Below are 20,504 nucleotides of genomic sequence, written 5' to 3'. Positions count from 1 at the left end.
TGCTAAGTGGGGAGGAATAGCCAAGGATAAAAGGATAATAGCCTGATTTCTGGTTTGGCCAGCAAGGTGGTTGGATGCGCTACTTATGTGAATGATAGAAAAGAATCTGATTTGGCAGCGAGGCCAACTGATAATATTCAACATTTAGCACTGAGATTCAAAAACAAAAAAGTTTATTACCTTGTCTCTCAGACTAACAGAAGCAGCTGCAATCGCAACAAAAGCTTCGTTTGTCCAGATTGTGTCTCTTCCAGGAGTTCAGATCCTTACAGAACCTCGGCTGCATCGTTGGCTTAGGCCATGACTGTGGTAGGATTGGGAAATGAGCCTCAGTAGCTGAAGACAAGTGGAGGGTATCAGGCAAAAAACCCTCAGTTGGTATCTCAAAAGACTCCCCTCTACATGTCTTTGACCGGCTCTGGTCTTTGGGACATTCTTTGGTTAAGCCACAGTCTTACTCCCTCTAGGCTGCATCACTTAATCTTGGCTCCATTTTCTAGACAGAAAAAGGACAAGGCTACCTTCCTCCACATGGAAGCCTTTCAGGGGTTTGAAAGCTGAGTTTAAGGCCTTAGCCTGTTCTCTCTCTCTCACTGTCCCACTTCCCAGTCTTCTCACTTTTAACATCTCTTGGTCCTTTACCCCTTCTTCCTACAACATGAGTTTAAGTCCTCTGCATGGGCTCAAATTTGTCTCTGGCCCTCCTGCAGCACAGGCACCATGATGGGCCACAATACCAGGTGTGTGGTTGAGCAGGAACAGAACGCCCTTGCCAACGTCTCAGTTATTTATTTCTGCCGCCACTTCTCATTCGTCCAGAGGTTTGAACCTTATCCTAAAGGCAATGGAGGGTAACCACAGGAGAATAATGATCAGAACTGAGTTTCTCTAAGATCCCCCCAGCTCTCCAGAGAAGAGAATGCATTGGAGGAATCAAGACGGAAGGCAGCAAACTCACCAGAAAGCTGTCCAAGTGTTCCAGATGGTGGCTGGTTCATTTGGAACCTCTGGCCCCTAAATTATTTTAACCCATGTTCTATGAGGCTAGATTACCTCTGTCTTAATGCTTTTGAACTTGGAGTTCAGTTTCCTTTATTTAGTGGTGGGAGACAAGAGCCCTCATTATTTTTTTCTTAATCCTTTGGTCATTCATTTGCATTAGGGCCACATGCCTCCTTCTTGTGCTTCTAAAACAAGCTTTTAACTTTTTACTTGGCATCATGTGTCTGTGTGCTCAGATTAGCTGTGTACATCCTCCCTGCCCCTGCTCAGGAACCTGAGTCTTTTGAAGAGACACTCTGGGCCTTTTCCACTTTACATTTCCCATCACATAACCAAGCACCTTGTACACAGGGAACCTTGTTGTATTCGCTGAATTAAGCCGAGATGAAGGGGGCTGAATTAAAAGCTGCTGTTAAAATACAAATACACTATCTTACAAGACATTAAGATGCCCATTAAAACCTTAGCACGGACTAATTTATTGGATCGGCGAATAACCACCCAGTAGGCAGTGAGGGACTGAAACGCAGGCAAGTATAATTCAGACTTGAGAGAGCTTCCCAAGAGATAGTTGTGGGTATGGAAATGAGACACCAGCCTGGCCTGGCTGAAGGGTAAGCACTTTAGGCCCTGCCTCCCCTAGAGGGAACATGGACTTTGAAGCCAGGATAAACTGAGTTCAAGTTCCAGCTCTGCCCTGTGACCTGGGGAGAGTTAATTAAACCCTCTGGACCATGGCCTTGCACAGTCAAGTGGCCAAGACCTGTCCGGCTCATCTCTCCTTTCTGAAAGTCACACACATCGCAGTCAGGAGCCAGTGTCTCCTGGGTCTGCTGCAGACGGGTGCCCAGCATGTGGTAGGCACGTGAGGAGTGGTGGTTGAGTGACGAAAATAACTGTGGGACATTAGCCTGACGCGGGTGGGGAAGCCAGTGCCCCCACCTCTACCAGCCCGCTTGGGTCACCTGCGTCAGCTCACACTGCCTCATTTGTTAAAACTGCAAAATGGGAAGTGCAACACCCACCTCTCAGTTTATCACAAAGACTAAATGAGAAGGTCCGCAAAGTATCCTGCACATAATCAGTGAATATTGATTCTCCCCATTTCCCTTGCTAACACACCTAATGCCATTTCCACACATTTCTAGCCAGAAAATGAATTGCTTGGCATTTGGCTTTACCCAAAATTTTCCCTTCCAGATGAATTCCTGACTGAACAAGACATGATTGGTTTAGGTGGACCTGAGCTCACTCCGTGTATGTGAACATGGGGGGAAGGGTTTACGCACTCAGGTACCTTGGCCCACTTTCCCCCAGAGAAAGAGACAAAATGCACGAATGCAGTAGCAGTAAACAACGGACAGGCTGTAGGAGCCCAACACCAACGCCTGCATGGCTGTGAATTTCTAGCAGCCCTGCCATAAATGGCCACATGACCCCCATCAGCGCGGAGAGCTTACAACTCACAGGTGCAAGAACAGTTTTTCAATTAGGGATAATATTGTTCGCCAATTCATGCTTTTCTGGAGCCCCGTGGGAGGAGGGAGGGGCTCTGGCCAGGTGGGTGCTCAGCACAACCCTTACAGTTTAGCAGCATGAGCTGTGTTTTCCCAAAGAGCGTCTGCTCTCATAGCTTTACGGAGTGAAAGTTCATGGTGGGGATTTATTTTGCTTGAACGAATGGGCAGACCCAGTGCTAATCTTTTTTAAATTATCCCAAATGTATGGACTTATTCACAGGCCACTTCTTATCCAATTCAGGCTGAATTATCTTTGAATCCATTGTCGGTTTCCAAATCCCATAGACTTTCTCTTTTCATGCGTCCTCTGCCCATCATATGTTTTTCAAGCAAGCCTTTGCTCCTACAGTTACGATGAACAGACCTAGTAGCACAGCTTGCATTCGACCTCAAAGGAAAGAGTCAGATTCAAAGAGGGGAGGCAGACCGGCATCCTAGCTGGAAGAACCGTGTGGGCCTACGCCTGGTTGGCGAAAGGACAGTACAGAAACCACGGTGTGTAGAGTAAGGGGGGCTGGCTGGGATACAGAGGGAGAGGAAGGTAAAAACAGGTGGGGTCAAGTTGTTGAGACATGATTTCCTTATAAATGTACTTTTGACTTTATTATGGAACCTGTGGGGAACCATGGGAGGTTTTAGGGAAAAGGAATTTTGTCATCAGTCTGGTGTCTGTGCAAAGGACAGACTGCCAGAGACTAGAAGCGTGAGATTAGTTAGGTTTATTCAGGCTTCTTATTTGGGGGGACCAGAGGAATGTAACTCAACCTAACGTGTTTTGAGCCAACTGTGAAACTCAGGACTGTGCAGAGCCGAGATGTGCCTACTATTGAATTTTAACCTCAAAATGCACAGAGCAACACAGATTCCTGCTCAGCAAACACTTACTGTCAGTTAGGGATGCTTTTGGCCACAAGTAACAGAAACCAGGATAACATGGCTTAGTGATGAGGAGGTGAGCTACCGCACCTGCTAAGAAGTCTGGAGATTGTCATCAGCGTGTTGGCCAGTAAGTGGCCATATTGTCACCCCCTCCCAGTTGTCTCTCCTCTAGATTCGGGGTATCAGTCCTCAGTGCAGGTACCACATGGTTGGGGGCCATGGCTCTAAGCCAGCCAGGAACCTGCCTTTGACTATCTGACTTTCCCAGACTTGCGATCTTTGCAGTTACCTTAATTCATATCTGCAAATCTGGCCAGTATCCCCAAGAGGGGAACACTAAGCCCTTCCAGCATCGGCCACACCCCATGCTCAGGAACCTGACATTGCTTCCCAAAGGTTTCAAGTGCAAAGACTCCTTTTTATAAAAAAAAGTGAAATGCAGCTAACCTCTTCCCTCATGGTAGAAGTCATGTATTCAACACTAACTAATCGAGAAGGTGGATACTGGCTAAAATCTGTGTTGAATTTAGAGATACTCTTAAAGAACTACTGCTTTTTTAATGAAAATAAAATCTTGCATGTGCCCTGGGGACTCCCAATACATTTAATAAAAAGAGGAACATGTGAATTTGAGAGACACTAGATCTATCTACTCTACAGACAATTCTGGAATATTCATGGATCTGAGAGCCCTGAACAATGACTCCTTAGCTTCTGGGAGGTGTCTCCCTCGCCTCTGGTTTAAAACATTTGGTGTTCACACCACCTCTGCAGAGATTTTTTGTTTTAATGAGGAAACCAAGACCAAGACATCATTAGAAAAGCAGATCTCCCAAAGCAGGAACACCAGCATCAGGCAAATGTGAATTCAAGCTTATCCCTACAGCAACATAGCTTGAGAATTCTTCCTTTTTTTCTTCTATGCTCAGAATCTTGGTCCCTTAGCGGAAGTGGAGCTCACCTCTGTTGTTCTACTTCCGACCCCTTCCACACCCACATGCTCCGCTGGGCACCAGGTTCTAGCCTGGAGTGGACAGGGGTGATTTATCGTTTTACAAAGCAAATACAGTTCGAGTGAAAAGAAAGCCAAGTGATAAATAATCCTGAACCAGAAAGCTACTGTGGAAGTTTTGGAGCAAAAGAGAGAAACAAAAACAAACCCCCAGAAAACATAAAAGCTCAGGATGATTTATTTCATAATTTAAAAATCAAAATTGCCTCCAGGCACTAGGACTTGTTTGCCCAGTTTTATCCCAGAGGGAGTCATAATAGCTAAGTTATATACCCTTGGAAAAACCAGAGCTTCTCCAGGGGGAGCATCGAGGTGTCATTAAGCCCGGAACTGTGTGCGGCGGTGCCAGAATCAAATGTCCTTTGAAATCGAGACCAGCAGAGAGAAAGCCTCAGGGCCAGGGCTGTGCTCCTCCAGACCAAGTCTGGTCCCCACGGTCTCATCCAGGAGGTGGCTGGGAAAGAATTGTGGGGAGCAGAAAATCACTTTGGTTTTAGGGGCAGCGCCCAGGAGAGATGTGGGGAAGGCTTATAGATTCAGATCTAGGTGAGTAGCAGGGGGCAAGAGGCTATTAATGACATGGGGCAGATTGACTTCTGTCTGCAACAGGGGCCCAGGCTGGATACAGCCACCAATAAGTCCAGGCCTGTATGAGTTATCCACTGCCACAATAATGCAGCATAAAAAAGTCCCCAGACTGTAAACATGGATTTTCTCTCACAAGTCTGTGAACCGCATTTGGCTAGTCTCAGCTGGTCTCGCTGTTGTGTCTGTGGTCAGCTGGCGGGTCAATTGGGGGATGGTGGATATGTAACAGGTTCACTCATGCCTGGTGGTTGACTGTCTACCAGCTAAAACCATGAAGATGAAGAAGAGGCAAAGTTTTCCTGGACCCTTAGGGTCCCTAGCTGGGTCTGCAAATTAAACTGACAAAGGCAGATTCACAGGAGAAAAGCATATACATTTATCTAATGTAAGCTTTACGTGATAGAGGAGCCTTCATAAGGAAATGAAGACCCAAAGAAGCAGTTCCACCTGAGCAATTTTATGCCAGACTTGATGAGCGTGGACAGTCGTAGAGAAAAATGACAGAGCAAAGGCATGAGTAGGTGTAGTGAACTGAGGGAAACTTAGGAAGGCTTGATGTTCGGACTCTTGCCAGCATCCCTTTGAGATAGGATGCTCTTTCCTGAGGGTATGGGGGGGGTACCTCTCAACAAGAGGGTTTTACGACTTACTTGCCTTGAGGGGAGAAGGTCACTCTGAGCTCCCTGGTTCCACTGTCTTCTCAAATCCCTCACCTTAAAATATTCACTATGCCACGGTGCCATATTTTGGAGTGGCAAGTCCTGAACCCCACCAGAGGTCACCAGCCATCATCATCCAGCAGGCTAGCCTGGGCTTGTTCATATCGTGGTGGCAGAGTTCCAGGAAAGAATGGAGGCACAGAAGACCCAGTCACACAGCCAGCTCAGATTCACGGGATGGGAAAGTGGATTCTAAGACTCGTCAGACGGAGAAGTCCAGAGAAGCACAGATAGGATGAGGGGGGAGAGCTCCCCACAGTCAGTCTTCCACAAGAATAAGCCACGTGCCAAGGTTGCAGAAGACAGACGGCTCATGAAGCCAGAGAGTAAGGTGCCCACCTGTTTGTCGGAAGGCAGATTTCATCTCAGAATCTGAGCAGGGGAAAGAGTCCAAGCTGCTTGAGAATAAAACAGGCTCCATTAAGAAGTAATGTTTTTACATTGTAATAATTACTAATGTTAATTGGGTGCCTTTCATGTGCGTCAGACAATGTTCTGAGTGGCTCATGGAAATGAATCAGCACAATAACGCTGCGAGCAGGTGGCCGTGAACTGTTATGCGGGGATGTTCTGTAGAAACGGACTGCCTGGCAGAGAGGCCACCGTGCCTGCCATGTCTTGAGCCCTCAGTGTGGAGCTGTGTCTGCTTGGACCTTTTTCTAATTTATATCCAGGTGATGTTTTAACTGGCAGAAGCCCTGCCTGCTTAGGAAGTTGGTATTATTCTGACTCCTTTTAGAGCTAAGCTGAATGAAGCTGAAGGGAGCTGAGGTCTGTCCTGGAATACACAGGTTTCAAGCAGAAGAGAGAACTGAACTCATACCCTGGGACTACACAGTCCATGCTCTGGACTGGAGAACTATCCTATCTTACAAGACGCTCACAACGACCAGCTCAGGATGGCATTGCCATTTCAGATGAGAAATCTGAAGCCAAAAATAAAGGAACTTGCTAAAAAGTCCTTTATTCAGATAATGGAGGGCTCAGTGAAGGAACTTGTTCCCACATCCATCTACTTTCAAAGTCTATTTGCTTTTAATTATCAGTAGTCTAAGAAAGCCTCCTTTACTGAAGACATCCAAGAAGAGATTGGAAAGCTATATGTATGTATGTATGTATATCAGGAATGCTAGGAGACATTAATGCATCAGCCAGAGAATTATAAATTAGGGCCCTTTCTCCTCTGAGATTCCATGAACAGGATGGGCTGCGAAGCCTCTCTTGGCCATATTATTCTTGGCCTGGCCAATCCCCAATGCTCATGGGTAATCCAGGCAAGGAGCTCCTTTAGACAAAAATGATTATCCAAAGCTGAGAACGGCATGGAGACCTGGTTAGGACTTTCATTTTGTCTTTCATTATTTACCTGCTCCAGGGGAGGGGGCTCTGGGGAGTGCAGGGTCGGGTCTCACTAGATCCCATTAATGGCCTGTCGTAGGCCCTGAGACACCCTTCCCTTGGGGAAGACACCCCCAAGCCTGCCAAGCTGTTCTGACGCCTCGAGTCTATCATACAAAGAGTGATTTAAAGTAAAAGGTCCAGCTCTGTGTGTGAGGCCCTGTGGCCCTAGAAAACTCATGAGCTGCAGAGAGAGGCAGAGGCTAGGCCACCAAAGGCCAGGACACCCGGCAGGCGCCCCACAACCCCTGCTTCGCTCTCCTGCTCTTGTCAGCCTGGGGCTCTGATGCCGACCCTCCTCATAGCCTAGGATTCCTTTAGAGCTGGGACCTAATTCATCCCACCCACATGAACTGCATATGTTTCTTTGATCCTTCAGATTTTAAGTGGCCCTACACCCTCACCCCACGACAAACCTGCTTCGGCTCCCAAGTTCATAGGCTATAGCATAACCCAGGCTGGCTAGCTTTGCTGCACCAGCACCCACTGCCCATCCCAGAGGGACTCTGAGTTTGAAACCTGGCTTTACAGTTGATTCATTGCATCACCTTGGGCTGGCTGCCTAAAACTATCTAAGCCTCACTCACATAGGAAATATTATCACCCAGGGTTGTGTTAAGAACTCAGAAAGATGAAGTATATAAGGTGCTTGATACAGAGCTGGCAATTAGTAAGTAATTAATTTGCATCTCCAGTCTGCACCTCTTCCACAGTCTGCCCATACACCCCTCACATTCTAGGCTTGCACAGATAGCTGTCCACTTGGCTTCTCCACTTCAATGCCTAATGGGTATTTCCAGTGTATTGTGTCCAAAACACAAGTGGTTTCCACTGAAAGCTCTTCCCAACACAGGTTTCCCAGTCTTGGAAGGAAGGTAACACCCACCTTTCCAGATCTTAGGCTAAAATCCTGATCCTCCTTTTCTATCACATCCCACATCTGACCTATCAGGAAACTCATTGGTTCTGCATTCAGAGCCTATCCAGAACCTGACCATCTCTCAGCAACTCGATGGCCGTAGTGGACCCAGTCACCATCACCTCTCACCTGGCTTAGGCGACAGGCTTCTCACCGGTCTCCCTGCTTCCTTCCAACCCTTGGTGGAACTGGAGAATAATTCTCTCTAACTGTAAGAAAGATCACGTCCTTCCCCTGCTTGGAACCCTCCAGCAGCTTCTCCATTTCACTCAGAATCAAAGCCAGTCCTGGCAATGGCCTACGAGGCCCTAAGCGCTGTGCCCACCCCCATTTCCTCCTTGCTCTCATCTCCCACTCTCCCCGCTGCTCTCTCCTCTCCAGCCACGGGCCCTCCTTACTGTATCTCAAAACACACCAGGCACCCGCAGGGCCTTTGCATGGGCTATTCCAACATGCTTCCACCAGCTACCTTCATGCCTCATGTTTTCCACCCCGTGCTTCTTCCTCAAAGATACCTACCCCACCAGCCTATTTGCCATTGCAACCCTCCCTTCCACTCTCAGCACTACCAATTTCTATAACCCTCTTCTTTTCTTTCCCCGGCATTTTCTTTAGCTTTTATTACATTCCAATATATTATATAATTCACCCATTTATTGTGTTCATTGTTTCCTACCTCTCCCCCAATTGCAAAATGTAAACTCCAATGGGCAGGGCTTTTTGTCTAGCCTGTTTGCAGATAGTTCTCTGTGCCTGATACAGCACCTTGCACAGAGTAGATGTGCCACAAATATTTGTTGAGGAAAGGAGCAGATGAACCATAGCTGTTAGCATTGTCATGTTTTGATCCCCTTAAAACCAGGAGCCATGTCTTATCCCTGTCTGTATCCCCAGCACTTACCACGCACTGCCAAGATGCTCAGTGCGGTTTGCCAAACGAGTGAAACCAAGCACTTCCCCTTCCTGGAGACAGAGGGGCATCCAACACCGACCTCATATTGGCTTCCCTCAAAGGACAACCCCTCGCATCACGAACAGACAGCAAAATTGCTTTTGACATGTAATTTAAAAGCTGAGATGCCTGGATATAAAGTCTTATTCCAGTAAATGAGATCAAACATCAGGGCATTTCCACTCTGCCAAATGGATATTCTGGATTTACTATGTCACCTGTTCCCTCCCAGGCCTCTCAGGCTGCTCCCCGGAGGGGAAAGAGGCAGATGAATCCGGCAATTGCTATCAAGAGGTTGATGGTCTTACTTCAGCCAGGTAATCCCAGGTCCCAGCACAGTCTTGCTTTAATATCTGATCACTGAGAGGCCGTCCCCTCCATCATTTCTATTCTGAGCCTCCCCCATGTAACCCAGACCCAGAAGAACCTACAGTCTTCCCTGTGACAGCCTCAATCCCGCAGAACGTGGAGTCCATCTGCGGCCCTGGAGACCTTCAGACCACTGTACTCACAGTCAGTTGCACATCTGCAGCTGTGGGAAGAACACCAGCTTCAGTGTGAATCTCCAGTCTGCTCACTACTTCCTGCGGGACCTGGAGCAAGTGGCTGAACCTCTGTGGACTGTTTCTTCATCTGTAAAATGGACCAAAAGAAAACCCACCATTTGTTATTTTTGTGGGATCTAGATGAAATACACATTCATCCCCTGTCAGACCCTGAGTTCTCCAGGACAGAGACCACTTTCTTTTCCTTCTTTTTATTCCTTCACTTATTGAGCACCTACATTTATTGAGATCCATACAAGATCTCAAAAGGACAAATATTAAAGTACTGTCTCTGCCTTAGAGAAGCTTACAGTCCAAGGTAATAAACCATTACAGTCCAAGGTAATAAACCATTATAATATAATGTGATGAGTGTTAAAATGGAACTATGAACAAACACCACGAGAACACAGACAATTATACTTAAAATGATCAGAGAAGGCAAACAGAATGTAACGTGTGATCAGTTTTGAAATATCATTGCTGGGCAGAAAGGGGATTAGGGGAAAGGGCCATCTGACCCTGTTCCATCAGTGAATACCGACAGCTTCTCAGGTTTCCTGAGAATAATGGGAAGACTGGGTCTTCCCTCTCTCCTCTGCCTCCTCTAACTCTGCTCCATCTTGGTCACTGGACTACTGAATTTTCTAGAGTCTCGAGTAGTCCTAGGGAAGATGATCAGTCTGTAAGATGAATAAACACGTCAGAAATGCAGAAAATCCTCCCTGCTGGGAAGCCAGGGAATGGCCTGGCTCACCCTGGGGCCAGGTCTGAGGAGCAGAAATCATCAGAGGATTTCTGAAAAGAACGAACAGGAACAGCCAGAAGCAAAGATGAAAACTTGCAGAAGGCATAGCCATAGAAAACAGAACTTCTGGCGTGTGTGTGTCTCCAAGTATGTGTGTGTGTGTGTGTGTGTGTGTGTGTGTGTAGGAACATGAGGGGATGGGTGAATGGACATGGTCACATGCAGTGGGAAAAAATAGTATATAGAAGTGAACTTGAAGGGAGACTGTGCAAACAAAGTTACGTTGCCAGAAGAAACCTCTAAGAATTCTTCCTTCTGCAGACATTTTTAATACCCTCATACACCACAAATGTCCATTCCATAAGGCCCTCTAACATGTCTTTAATTTTGATTAACTAAACTGCTTGCTTCACCAAATACCAGAAAATTATTCAAACCTGCGTTAGAGACTTAAAGGTTTTATATTGAATATGACATAGGCGTTTTTTAATCAATAGCTACATACAATAGTGATCTTGGTAATGTAGTTCTCAAAGTCAAGCAAATCCTCCTCTCTGGTATTAAAAATACCATTTTTTTTCATGCACAGAAACTAAACACTAGATTGGGGATAAATGACAAGGTTTGTGGAGGACAAACTAAAGCTAATTATTCTTTAGAGGTTCTCTGTCAAAACTGCCTCTACCTTTCCATCAATTTCCTAGGAGGAAATATTGGATAACGGAATCAAGCAGGACAGTCCGATTGGATGGTGTGGGGATTAAATGCCATTGTACGGAATTGCACAGGGATATTCATCAGGCCCTGCACTTGTGTCCAAAAACCAGCTGCACCTTGTCCACACAGGACAGTGAACAGAATAAGGCAGAGCAGCCACACGAGGCTCAGAGTAAATCGGCCACACTAAGCATATGTTGAAGCCATGCCTACAAGCTTTGAGCATCCTAGAACACAGAGAAAGCTGGATAAATGTTTGCTGATTTCATATCAACATAAATGAATTCAAGAATAGAAATGAGATAAGAATAGCCATCCTGTTCTCCAAGCTGAGCAAAACACATGCAAGGTTGGGATTTGTCCTGTGTCACTATGCTTTGAGGACTACAGCACCCTGGAGTGTGGTACAGATTTGGTACCTGGATCTCAAAACACTGTTCTAAGAAGAAAGGTGAAGGAATGCAGAACATTCTGCTCAGAAGAGCACTCATGGGGCATGACCGTTGTCTTCAGAAAATGGAAGGCTCTTGCCCTATGTTTATTGCAGCACTATTTACAATAGCCAAGAAATGGAAGCAACCTAAGTGTCCATCAGTAGATGAATGGATAAAGAAGATGTGGTACATGTACACAATGGAATATTATTCAGCCATAAGAAGCAAACAAATTCTACCATTTGCGACAACATGGATAGAGCTAGAGGGTATTATGCTCAGTGAAATAAGCCAGGCGGAGAAAGACAAGTACCAAATGATTTCACTCATCTGTGGAGTATAAGAACAAAGCAAAAACTGAAGGAACAAAACAGCAGCAGACTCACAGAACCCAAGAATGGACTAACAGTTACCAAAGGGAAAGGGACTGGGGAGGGTGGGTGGGAAGGGAGGAATAAGGGGGGAAAAGGGGCATTACAATTAGTGCACATAATGTAGCGGGGTGGGGGACATGGGAAAGGCAGTATATACAGAGAACACAAGTAATGATTCTATAGCATCTTAGAACACTGATGGACAGTGACTGTAATGGGGTATGTGGTGGGGACTTGATGATGGGGGGGCGTCTAGTAACCATAATGTTGTTTAAGTAATTGTACATTAACAACACCAAAGTAAATAAATAAATAAATAATGGTAGGCTCTTGATGTAGGAAGGGGAATCACAGTTTGCTTTATGTGACCTTAAGGGGAATGGAACCCTGCCTGGGAATTACTGTGATACAGCTTTACCTTGAAATTTAAAATTTAGCAATGTTTCAATGTAGAACTTTTAAAGATAGAGTGGGCTGACTCAATAGAAAGTAAGCCCAAGTAACTTAGCCCTTAAAGTAAATGTCTTCAAGAGATTTTTTTTTATGGGGTCTTAAGATTCAAAAGTTAGTCTGGATTACCTTTACAGGCAAAGACTTTTGGATTTTATGAAGGGGTGGGGGGAGGGGAAAATCACTATTTTATTTGGAGTAAGAGCTAGGCTTCCATAACAAAGAAACTCAAAATTTCACTCACTGGAAGAACCAAGGATGGTGTGACTCTCTCATATGACAGCGTAAAGCAGGCTGGCCGCCTCTGCTCCATGAAATCCTCATGGGAACCAGGCTGAGTGGGATTGGGGTGCAGCTCTGCCCTCAGCCGGGGGCTCCCAAGGCCACCCAGTCACAAACATTCCCACTCAGTGGGAGGAAACTGGCAAAGCCCAGGACCCATGCTTCTTACTAACCAAGCGATTCAGAAGTTGAACATGTGACTACCACTCCTGCTCCATTGTTCTGTCTGCTCACATGACAACATCTCTCTTTAAGGCATTCTGGGAAGTGTAGTCTGAGCTGAACAGCCAGGAATTACAAAGGAAAATGGATCAGGAGACCAACAGCCGACTCCACCGCAATAATGATCTATAAGTTTAAGTATCTGTTCACTAACATGTTTATTAATCAATTCATCTATTAGTAATAATAAGTATTAATATGTTAACATTAATATTAATGCCTTATATAGTTAACACAGCTTTGGGGCCAATCTCTCTGGTGTCTATACCTAGCTCCACCATTTAATAACTGATGGTGGGCAAGTTAACCTCTGTATGCCTCAATTTCTGTATCTGTTATGTGAGGATAGTAAAACTACTTATTGAATAAGGTTTTTGGGAGGATTAAACGAAACAGTGCAACTAATATTCTCAGAACAATGCCTGGTACTTAGTAAGAGCTCAGTAAGTATTGTTACTTATGACTATGCAAATAGTAAGGAAGGACATTTTTCAGGGTATCCTCTAGAGAGAATTCCCATTGGCCTATGTGAGCAGAATGTGAAGACTTTTCAGGGAATGTAACTGAAAGGAATGATCTGGCCTTTGTCACTTTCAGATATGGATCCACTCATACCCACCTATTTGCCAACTCAGAAAGAAATTATTGCTTCCTAAGGCTTCCTTTCCATCCACCTTCCCACATGCTTTGGAAAAGGAAACCTGCAAGGTTCCACCCCTGCCTGTTCTGTGATGTAAATCCTAAGTGAACAAATGCACCCCACTTGTTGAGCAGGTTCCAATCAGTCTTTGGAAGAAAAATAACAACACCATCCCAAGAACAAACACCGAACCACAAGAAAATAAATAAAAATGTTCCCCGTGTCTCAGTGCCAGCTCGGGGCACGTGTCTCATTGCCAGCTCGGGGCACGTGTCTCATTGCCAGCTTGCATTGGCAAATGAATAATCAGAGTTTTCAAATGGAAACATACTCTTGCCGTCTCCTTTGGGCTTTTATGATGAATTTTACGTGATGGTTAAGGCTGCCTTACTAGAGACCTGGGAAAACCTCCTCCCATGATACGGCTGCTGATCGCCTCTGAGAGGTTAGGGTTGCTTAAAAATCCACCCCATTAATTAGCAAGCACCCCGGCTACAGGGGATGGTCAAGGCCTTGTGGGGAGTTGTGGAGTTGGCCAAACAGGAAGATTCATGCTGGAAGCTGCAGTCCCTTTAGGGGGCAGGAGTGAGCTGACCCGAGGGATGTGAGATCTAATTGTTTTGAGCACCAACCTGGGCCTGTATCCTTTGAGCATCTGCCCTTTAGGGTCAGCCCACCGCCTATCTGCTGAAAACCTTGTGTCTCACTCACCCATTCTTTTAATAGCAACAATTAGCATGTACTACGTGCCTGGTGGCCTCGGAGGGCTGGGGAGTCATCAGTGGAAATATTAAATCCCTGCCGTGTGAGGGCTCACCTTCTAGATGGAGAAGGCAGAATGTAAGCATATAAGTAGACAAATAAGCACCCATAATGTGTCGATGGTGATGAGCGCTCGGAAGGATAAGCAGTGTGCAGTGACAGGAAGAGCCCAGGTGGAGGGCAGGCAGGATAGAGGGGACAGGATTGACACTCCAGCAGAGACCTGAGCGAGATGAAGGAGGGACCCACGCAGACCCTGGGGGAGTGGACTCGGCCGGATGTGCCCCGTCAGCAGCACCTGCAGCGAGGCGCAGGGGAGGAAGAGTGGGGAGGGCGGTGGCCCAGGGGGAGCATGGGTCATGCTGCCCCGACTGGGACTGACCACTCTCTGCTTCCCACCTTCCCCACACAGTCCCAGGACCTGTGTTTCTACCTGCCCTACTCTGGTCAACTGGTAACGTGTCAGTCTCCAGGGGGCTGTGACCCCCTGGGGCTGATGACCTTGTTTTCTTCCCCATGGGGCCCTCGTTCCTGGTCCAGAATGGTTCTCATAGTCCTGACTTGTGACGGTCAGGTCCCAGATTGGGAGGACTCGGCAGCAAGGCATGGGGGTGAAAGCCAGGCCTAGGCAGCAGGGGGTGTGGAGTTGCCGTCACGGCTCCTGTGGGCCAGCCCATCACATCAGCCTAGTCCAACGGGTCGGACCCCATGCATGTGTGATGCTCAGAGCCAGGACCATGTCGCGTCTGTAATCTGTGTGTGAGTCGTCAGAGGGGTTCCAGAAACAGGACCAGGATGCTGAGGGGCTGCTAAGAGGTGAAAGGAGAGGAAGGAGCCAGGAGGCTGAGTGAGGACACAGCTCAGAGCTCAACCGCAGCTGAGAAGTGAGGTGTTCAATAGGAAAGAGAGGCAGGAAGCCTGTCTGCAAGTCTGGGCCAGCACAGCAGGTAAGGAGAAGGCTGAAGCAGGTGACTCGATGCCTCCCAGACACCCAGCCTCACCCCCCAGGTACCTCCAGTCCTACACCTGTAGCTGCTACAAGGGCAGAGACAACTGTCCCTCCTGATGAAATCCGGGTCTGGGAGGAAACTCCGGCAGACGGACGGAAGGCACCATCGTTTCTGGCCTCTTCAGATGCACAGAGATCACACTGAAGCCTCAGCCCTGTGGAACGGTTCAGATAACGCCCACTTTCTCTCTGCCATCAGCGGGCATCTCCACACACAATCTCTTCCCTGCCTCCACCCTGATTTCCTCAGAGCCTCATGTGACAGTCTGGGTGGTGACTGGGGGGAGCACATCACGTCCAATAGGTCTCTCCTTAGAGCCAATTTTGAGCCTGAGAAGCAATCTGCAGCTGGGTAACAACTCCTGAGTGCATCCCCACTTCTCCTCCTCCCTCCAGCGATTAATCCAGGAGCTTTTAATGAGCTTCCTTGGCCTTCCTGTTCTCCTCCAGGCTTGCTGTTGAGTCTCTGGTGAAGTCTCCAGAGTCACTGAATGCAGAAGTGGGTTCACCCAGCTAATGGTCACCACTCTCCCCTCTGCCTATGCCAGCACCACACTCCAGAAGTGAATGGAGTGGCTTGATGCCTCCAACACTGGGCATGAGGCAGGCAGAGCTCCAAAAAACAGGTCTCTCAAGCCTCCAAAATAGCCTCATACTACAGATGAAAAAAACTGAGATGTGGAGAGAAAGATCTTTTCGTGGCATTTAGCTTCACTTTGGCCTTTGAAGAAATGGCCTGTCTCTGGCTACCTGTTGGTTTCCAGATTTTATTTTAATCTCTATCATTAATCTTTCACCTCTGGTTACTGAAAGTGAGATCTGAGCATTCCAGAGCACTGCTCTGGAGACAGCCCCTCACAGTTCACAATGGGCAAGAGCTTGGGGAAGGGGTTAGGACATGAATGCTCTTATTAGTGCCCCTCCCCTTCCTGGAGATAGATACCTACCCCAACCCCAAGCCCAAAGGTCCCACTTTGGGCATCTCATTAAGCAGAAGGAAACTATAGTTATAGCTAACTTAGATGGGATGGTGAGGGAATCCTCATGGAGAAGATGGCATTGAGTTGGGTCATGAATGTCAAGACTTGGGCAGCCATGAGGAGATCTGAGAACGAAGGGCTCCACTCAAATGCAAAGGTACTGGTGTAGAAACAAATCTTTTGTTAAGAATGAAGTGACCATCCTCCCTTGCCTCAATTCTTTCAAGAACCTCCAAACTGGTTCTCCCTCTTTCTGCCATTGACCCCTACAGTATATTTTAAAATAATAGCCAGAAAAATAATTTAAAATATAAATCAGATCATTTTACTTATTTTTCCTAACCTCCTGGCCCCTTCATTTAGAGAAAAAAAGAAAAAGAAAGCCACCCACACAAAGTGTCACCCACTTAATCCAATACCAGCCACTCTCTTCTGATATCATTCTATTTTATTGTCTTCACAAATATTGTTCACTGTCTGAAAGTGTCTTGTTTATGTGTTATTGATTATTTTCTGTCCCTATCCCCTCAAAGGTAGGCTCTAACAGGATAGGGACCTAGTCTATCTAGTTTATTGTTGTATCCCCATTGCCTAGAAAGTAGTAGGCACTACATAAATATTTGTTGAATGAATGAATCAGTGGATGAAGACCAAATGTGCTGTAAGAGGATGTTAGAGGGCAGAGACCAGAAAGTCTGCCTTGTAAACGTGGGCCTTGTAAACCACACTTGGAAGTTGAACTTCATTCTGTGTTTGATGGGAAACTGTTGGGAAAATGAAAAGGGGAGTCACTTGACCATACTTTCCTTTAAAAAATTTCACTCTGTTGTGTGGAGAATATATTCTACAGAGGAAAAAGGAGATACGGGGAGATGATAGGAGTGATCAGTGAGTGCTCTGGTCCAGATGAGAGAGGACAGTGAGCTGCACCAGGTACATTTGTGGAAATGGAGAAAAATGAGTGGATTCAAGACCAATTTTGGAGGCAGAGCTTTTAAGAACTTACTCCTGATGTAAGGGATTAGAGAAAGGAAGCAATCACATAAATGGTCCCCAAACCCACATCTTCAGGACAGAACGTTTCTCCAAACTCATATATTCAACATCCTATTTCACCTCTTTACCTGAATGTCCTATGATAAATCTAGAAGTAAAATCCTTATCTCCTTTCTACTAAAAGAACTATTCCTTCTCCTTGTCTTTATTTAAAGCTCAGAGAAGAACCTTGAATGGTCCATTTAAGACACATACCCGATCCTTGGACCAAGCAGTTGGAGAGCTATGATTGGTCAGGCTGGGTCATGTGGGTGGAAGAAGGCTGTGATTGGCTAGCTCCCCAGAACCATATGGAATTGGGAAAGACAGTCCTGCCAAAGGACAGATGGGGGGAGATGATAATTAGAAGGGAAAGGAAATGATTGTTCGCAGACAGAAACAACAGTTACCAACTGCTAATGGCAGATCGTTGCCCTCACTAACTGTGCTCTGGGGGAACTTAACAACCTGCAGTTCTCGCAGGATGCCCTGCATCTCCCAGAACTTCTACTGGAAAGGCCCCCTGCCTGTTTCTTTGTCCAAAACCTGTTCTATTCAGCTCCTATGTGATGTTTTAAGAGAAAGCCCTTCCTGATACTCAGGCTGCCATAGACTCTATGCTTCCATCTTTCAGCACCTGCAGCCTGTGTGTGCACTCACCTGGGAGCTCCTTGAGAAAACAGCTGTGCCTTTCATTTCTTTCCACCGACATTTTAAATGTCTGTGTTTGCCGCATTTGTGAATGGGACGGAAAAGAGAATCAGGGAGTACAGACAGGAGAAAAGAAGGGATGGAGGGTCTCAGCAATGAATGAGAGAGGCTTTTATAATATAACAAAAGAATACAGACCCTGGGGAAAGTCCATAGACAACCCTCAGCTTCTCATACAAAACTGGGTTGGTCAAAGTTTGTGACTGGGGTAGGAGACAATCTGGGGGCAGAACATCTGTGCATGACCTGAGGCAGATATGTGAAAGTGTCTAGGTAACACATTTTTTTCTGGAAATTCCCAGATGTGAAGGAATAGCCACAGTCACACACTGCTGGTGGGAGTGTGCATAGGGATAAGCCTTTGGGGGAGCGGCTTAGCAGCACCTTGAAAAGTGGAAGATGCACATACCCTTTGACCCAACTATGCCCCACTCCTACATCTAGAGAATCCCTCAGACACATGGGGGCATTCACAAGACTGTTCACTGAAAGATTACTTGTAACTGTGAAAAATTCGGCTGAATTGTCTATTTGCAAGAGAACAGATAACTAAATCCTGATGTGTTCATTTATGGCAGTAGATGTCAGGAGGCAAAGGGAATGAACTAGCATGACTTACATCAAAATAGGTGAATTCCAAGGGCATTTGGGAAAAAATAAATTTTAGGAAGATATGTAAAGGATGACATAAGCAAAGTTTAAAAATATGCAAAACACATCAACATCTTATGGTATATAGTACAAGTATACAAATGTGCATGGAAATATTAACTGTGCCCAGAAGAGTAATTATAACTGGTGAGGAAGGGATGTAAATGAAATGGGGGGGGGGGATGAAGATAGTGTTTATAGGGAAATTTTAACTGCATCTGTAGTTTTATTTCTTTTTAAAAGTCTGAAATACAGATGAAAATACTGATAAGTCTGCATAATGGACATAGGGGTTTTAAATATTACCCCTTATAATAGAGTAGTCACTAGCCACCTACAGCTGATTCATTTTAAATTTAAATTAAATTAAATTTCACAAAATTAAAAATTCAGTTCCTTAGTACACTAGCCACATTTCATGTGTTCAGTAACCACATGTGGCCAGTGGCTGCTGTTACTGGAAGGCTGTGGCTGCCATATAGAGCACAGCAGATTTTAGAATATTCAATCATTGTAGAAAGTTCTATTGGATAACCCTAATCTATACTCTTGTATAACTGAATATTTCATAGTTAAAATTTTGAGATTAAATTGACTAAAGCATCCTCTGCTGTCAGCTATCTTAATGACATGGGATCACAGTACTTAATTATATAAAATCTATCCTATACCATCTTAAGTCTCTCAACCTGTGAAGGTAACCTGTTTTGGGAGAGTCACTGGTCCCATTACAGCCACCATGATGTAGGAAACTAAGCCCTGACTCAGAAAACACAGAATAAAAGGCATGTGGGTAAATAACCTGGACTAGCTGAGGAATTTCTTAGACCTAAATAGGTGGAGAATGTTGGAAAATTCTTACTCTCTGATGCCATTAGATTGGAGCCAGGATCTAAAACCAGACCAGCACCAGTGGTTCTATATATGCATGCCCTCCCATAAGGAAACAGGAGGGAATAGTAATGAAGAAAGGATGTTTGAGAGAAAACACACATGCATGCACACACACACACACACACACACACAGGTGGATATTCCAGAATAGAAAAACTGAAAAAGAGGAATCAGAATCATGTTTGCTTGATTAGATACATTATTATCATTATTATCCTTATCATACAGGTGAAGAAAACAAACCTCCAATAAAAACATTAAGTGATTTTCCAAGGATCATAGGCAGGAATAACAATAATGACCATTTACTGAATGCATGCTAAATGCAAGACACTCTATGAGGCATTTTACAATTGCTATCTCACTTGATTCTCATAATCACACCTCAGAATTGACAGGCAAGATTTGAACTCCAGTCCATCTAATGTCAAAGTCCAGGCTCTTCCCCCAGTATCATGTCAACTCTCTAGGAGTTACTGTTCCTGAATAAGATAGTCTCTAGATTTAAAAACCTTCTACCTGTAAGGGGTGTCTGTCATGTAACAAGACCAGTATAACATGATATGATCAGTGATGTAGAAGAAGAAAGTATGGGATGGCATGGGAACCAGAGGAGGGGCCCATACCTGAGTCTCCTAGGATACAAGAAAGGCTCCTGAAGGAGGGACACATCACTGAGTGTTGGAGAAGAGTGGGATTGAAACAGGGAAAGAAAGCATTACTAAAGTCTCTGTTTGCAGTTAACATGATCTTATATACTGGAAACCCTAAAAATGCCAGAAAAAAACTTATTTGAATCGATAAATGAATTCAGTTACGGGATACAAAATCAACAAAGAAAAATCAGTTGTTCCTATAAACTAACAACAAACTATCTGAAAATGAAATTAAGAAAACAATTCAATTTCTAATAGATTCAAAAAGAATAAAATACTTAGGAATAAACTTTACCAAGGAGGTGAAAGATTTGTACACTGAAAAGTACATAATATTGATGAAGTAAATTAAAGACACAAATATAGAGAAAGATATCCCATGTTCATGGATTGCAACACAATATT

General features: G+C 45.3%; 1 long non-coding RNA gene across 2 annotated transcripts in view; it reads right to left on the bottom strand.

Annotated features, from left to right (window-relative positions):
* LOC118915464 (uncharacterized) overlaps window positions 1-20,504 on the bottom strand; it is a 66,344-nt gene that overhangs the window by 30,302 nt on the left and 15,538 nt on the right. The window contains exons 3-5 of one of the 2 annotated variants that reach the window (XR_005026081.2): window positions 10,056-10,217; window positions 9,502-9,622; window positions 4,670-5,327 (exon numbers count right to left, since the gene is read on the bottom strand). This is a non-coding gene — a long non-coding RNA (uncharacterized LOC118915464). Of the gene's footprint in view, window positions 1-4,669; window positions 5,328-9,501; window positions 9,623-10,055; window positions 10,218-20,504 lie in introns of those variants that run through there. The other variant, XR_008991912.1, reaches the window with a different exon arrangement.

Source organism: Manis pentadactyla, chromosome 10 (genome assembly GCF_030020395.1).
Source record: "Manis pentadactyla isolate mManPen7 chromosome 10, mManPen7.hap1, whole genome shotgun sequence".
Taxonomy (NCBI): Eukaryota; Metazoa; Chordata; class Mammalia; order Pholidota; family Manidae; genus Manis; species Manis pentadactyla.
Note: the sequence above shows the minus strand (reverse complement) of the source record. Positions and strands in the feature narration are given on the sequence as shown.